The 4,793-nt window shown below is 40.9% G+C and overlaps 1 protein-coding gene and 1 non-coding gene across 2 annotated transcripts in view; both read left to right on the top strand.

Moving 5' to 3' along the window:
* The first annotated feature begins 1,019 nt into the window (after positions 1-1,019).
* Positions 1,020-1,183, top strand: LOC112486435 (U1 spliceosomal RNA). The gene has a single exon (XR_003048864.1). It is a non-coding gene; the product is annotated as a U1 spliceosomal RNA (small nuclear RNA).
* Positions 1,184-1,930: 747 nt separating this feature from the next.
* Positions 1,931-4,793, top strand: part of LOC103397272 (coronin-1C) — a 39,795-nt gene continuing 36,932 nt past the window's right edge. Inside the window, exon 1 of the mRNA XM_008335482.3 lies at positions 1,931-2,031. The gene's annotated coding sequence lies outside the window, so the exon portion shown is untranslated. The remainder of the gene's footprint in view (positions 2,032-4,793) is intronic.

Raw genomic sequence — 4,793 nt, 5'->3', positions numbered from 1 at the left:
TCTTTTGCTCTTAACTAATATTTCACCGTGAACTAATCTTTCACCAAGAACGAATCACTCCCTGTGAACCAATCTTTTGGTGTGAACTAATCTTTCGCTGAGAACCAGTCTTTAACTATGAATGAATCACTCCCTGTGAATTAATCTTTCGCCGTGAAGTAATCTTTTGCTATGAACGAATCACTCCTTGTGAACTAACCTTTCACTGTGAACTAATCTTTCGCTGTGAACTAATTTTCGCTATGAACGAATCACTCTCTGTGAACTAATCTCTCGCTGTGAACTAATCTTCAACTATGAACGAATAACTCTCTGTGAACTAATCTTTCGCTCTGAACTAAATTTTCACTACGAATTAATCACTCCCTGTGAACTAATCTTTCGCTATGAACGAATCATTCTCTGTGAACTTATCTTTCGCTGTGAACTAGCTTTAAGCTATGAACGAATCACTCTCTGTGAACTAATCTTTCGCTGTGAACCAACCTTTCGCTGTGAACTAATCTTTCACTATGAACGAATCACTCTCAGTGAACGAATCTTTCGCTGTGAACGAGTGATGGAAAGACCGACCCTTTTTATTGATTCAAATCGTCTCGAACAGTAAAATGAATGAGTCGTGAACGAATCTTGAACTAATCATTTCATTCGTTTTACAGCAGGTGGCGCTTTAGCCCTATTGTGGGCGTTGTAAAGAAGGCTGCGGTTCTCCGACACTAAATACTGAAGGGAACGTGGTTTGCTTCCGCTGACAAAGTTTACAAAGTACACAAAATGACATAAGCAATTAAAACCATGCGAAAAGCTAAGAAATAAAAACACACCACAATGTGAAAATGAATGAGAGCAAAAAAGACCCGAGCTCTTTCACGTGACAAATGAAACGAATCTGCGAGAACGAAGCGAAAGATTAGTTCACAGAGAATGAGCCGTTCATAGTGACCGTTTCCAGGTGGTAGCACCATCAGTAAGAAGGGTTTCCGAGTGTATGGGTTGGCAGTGTAACCCGTGTACAACTCATACTTACCTGGCAGGGGAGATACCATGATCAAGAAGGTGGTTCACCCAGGGCGAGGCTTAGCCATTGCACTCCGGCTGTGCTGACCCCTGCGAATTCCCCAAATGTGGGAATCTCGACTGCATAATTTCTGGTAGTGGGGGACTGCGTCCGCGCTCTCCCCTGATATACTTGTGGAACATAAATAATACAGAAACTTAACAGTAGTGATGTTCGTTACCACCAATTTCCTTTCCGATCCGATACCGAGTAAAATTCGGGCTGGTATCGCATATACCGTTATCGATATTTTATCATTTGTCTTTTAAATAAAACATGTGTATTTCAAATCATAGCTTCTTTAAGAATCCGAGGCTGAGGTTTTTATTTATTTATTTATTTTAAACTCTGGAGTGTACTGAGGTAGCTGCCTCATTTACTATACAGTCAACACAACAATAGAAAACCTTGAGAACACAATCATATAAAATATGTCAAAACAATGTTTCAAACTCTGAAAACATGTTATTTGTAAAACAAAAATAAATAAAAAAATAAAATAAATAATCTGAGGAGCCATTTGGGACCCGAAAGAGTCGGATTTTTTCAGTGAACCGAGCCAAAAGAACCGGTTCTCCAAAAAAGAGCCGAAATTCCCATCAATAGTGACTGAGTGAGAGCACGGAGTAGAGCCCCTGTGCTTAAGCATGACGCACACACCCAGGCGGAAGAAGAAGTAGTCCCACCAACCGAGCGTCACTTAGACAACATCTCAATAATTTGGATACTTTTCACCATGTTTCTGTTTAGGATACACCTCATCTCAGAATGCGTAAGTATCAAAAGTATCGATATTTTGATTTCAGAATCGATTTCAGAGCATAAAGATCCAGAATCGGAAGTATCGATATTTCAGGATCGATCCGCACATCACTAGTCAGCAGCAGCACAGCAACGGCATCAGTGTGCTGGATTCTGTTGGGTTGTGTTCTAACATTCGTTTTTGGGAATACTTAAAGTTTTCCTTTAAGGAGGTAGGTTAAAATTCAATATTCTTTAATCGAAGTACCCAAAGTTTTTATATTTTTTTGTAATTGGTAAACAGCGGTCTTCATTTGTCCACTTACATACAGCTGTACAGAAAGTGCGTGCGCTAGCTAAAATGAACCAGAATATAACGTGACTTGGCTTCTGAGCGCTAGCCTTCAGCGGCCGTTAAACAAGTGACAGTAGCAGAAAGTTTAAGCGAACAGTGAAGGAACTTACTGAATTTAGGTAAGTTTATTTGTTTATTTTATTAAATTGGCATTTTAATGGTAGCTCCGTCTGTGAATCACTCATTGCTGTGTGTAATTAAGCAGACTTGGTGAGCTAACCTTCATAGTGCGGCAGGAAAAACTTAACTCGGCAGAGAGAGATCCTCACAGACCGAGCTGCAGGAAGCGGCACAACCGCACCCTCAGCCCTGACAAGGGATACAAAGCCTTACAACGTCTTTCCAGATCCACCAATAAGCCCAGGCTTTTTCCGATGGCGAATAAATATTACACTTTGTTGTTTGAAGTCCACAGTCCAGTGTAAAAACCAGGTTCAAGGTTCACTTTTGACCCACTCACAATCTTGTGTGGATGAGACAAGGAGAAGGAAGTACCGCATGGACGTGTGGTCCCTGCTTCCATATTGCATAGAGTATCGCGTCCGACATCAGGTGCTGTCACATAAATAACTAAATAAATACATAGAACATGTATCTGTACATACTGCATTCATCATTTACAGTACTGTAGTTTAAGGCGCCAATGACATATTGTATTGCTGTATCTGGCGGATATCTTGGTTCCTGCCTACGCGGTGCGTTCACTATGTGTCTGAAAAAAATGTCTGATTTCTAATTTGCCACTACCGGGAAAGATTCATTCATAATATGTCACCTGATTTGGTTTGCATTCAGACTGGGCCGCATAAGGGCTACGACCTAAATAGAAAGGTACATCTCCTGCATCGTATGGTCGATGCACCCTAAAGGGCTTAAAGATAAGATCGTAAATTGGATCGTATACACTTATAAATACATACAAACTACATCACCACCTATTCCGTTCTCTCCACTGATTTAAACAATAAAAAGTATTGTTTTTTCATAGATTACTATCAGATCATTTTCAGTGTGTTCTGCAACTAAATTATTATCATAACTACAGTAATAATTCAGGTTAATGGGACACTTTTGGTAAGGTTTCATTATAAGATGTAGAAACATAGACAATATGGAGATAATGATAGTGAGTACCACATTAATATGAAGTCCATGTTTTACTTGAAAATGCTGTCAAGCTAGTAGCCCAAGAGATTTATTTAAACAAGTCTTAAGAATAATAGTCATTTATATGTTTAGAATTCTAAATATATTTTATTATTCCTGGCCTAATGGGCACGTTGTGCGATATGACTGGGATTGTGCAAGAAGTTTGGCTGCACTAAATTCTTTTCCTTAACCACTTAGCCTTTTTCATAAATATGGAGACTTGAGGTTACAATATCAGTTGTACTGAAGCTCCCCTGAAGCTGCAAGTCATCCTATTCACATTTCAGTGTTGTTTTAGTGTAGTGATATTCTAAAGGAAATTGATCCAAACTTAATTGTTTTAGGGAAATTATTGTACCACAGTTCTAATATGACATCCAAAATTAATTCTGAGGTTAAGCAAGGTTTGCTTATATGTATTGGAAAATGCTAAGAAAGTAGAATAAAAAAATGTCGTGCTCGTTTTAAACCAACAAAGGAATGAATATGAGGAACGTAAAAGCATAAATTGAAATTGTGATTTCTGTATTAAAAGATGTGTGACACTTTTCCCACCATGCCACTAATACAAGCGCAGTACTTGCAATTATGAAAATTGGTCAGTTTTAATCTTAATAATCTTGGTTGGTTGCTAAAGGGTAGTTGGTTTGAATGTTAAACCTCATTTAAACAAGATGAATTGCAGGTGTATGTAATTGAGAGACATTACCTTAAGTTGCAGGACAGATTAATGCTATGTGTGTGCACCACAGGGAGGACACTGGAATAGTAGTCATGTTAAGACTTGTTAAAACATATTCCCAACACATCATGTGTTTGCCACTTCATAAGGTCTTAAACCAGCCTTCCTTTGAATGGTCAGAGAGCAGAAGTGGATAAGGAAGTGGAAGGCAACAAAATGTGACACATAAGAGAGTGTTCCTGAATTCAGTGATTAGTAACTTTTGTGTTCTGTTGTGATCAGTTTAGTGTATTTTGACCTGATTAATTATTTTAACCAATTATTCAAACCACCCTTGATGATGAAAACAATAAAAACTAAGAAGCTCAAGTCGCCCGGATTGGCGTTACTGAGGACCCACCCTGGAGCCAGGCACAGGGTTGGGGCTCGCAGGCGAGCGTCTGGTGGCCGGGTCTCTGCCCACGGGACCCGGGCCCAGCTCGAAAAAGTGACGTGGGCCGGAATCCCCAGTGAGGGTGGCCTTCAGCTCCGATCTCCGGGAGAGCTTTGACCAGGTCCCAAGGGAGGTTGGAGACATTGAGTCTGAATGGACTATGTTCTCCACTTCCATTGTTGACGCGGCTGTCCGAAGCTGCGGCCGTAAGGTCTTCGGTGCCTGTCCTGGCGGCAATCCCCGAACCCGGTGGTGGACACCGGATGTAAGGGATCTCCACCACCGCTGTTTACAGCGGGGGAGGAGGGGCTGTTGACCTCGACTGGGGATGTCACAGCGGCTGGTCCCCCCCTGGCCTTCGCCGGGGGCCCCGGGG

The sequence above is a fragment of the Cynoglossus semilaevis genome, chromosome W, assembly GCF_000523025.1.
Source record: "Cynoglossus semilaevis isolate Cse_v1.0 chromosome W, Cse_v1.0, whole genome shotgun sequence".
Classification (NCBI taxonomy): Eukaryota; Metazoa; Chordata; class Actinopteri; order Pleuronectiformes; family Cynoglossidae; genus Cynoglossus; species Cynoglossus semilaevis.
Note: the sequence above shows the minus strand (reverse complement) of the source record. Positions and strands in the feature narration are given on the sequence as shown.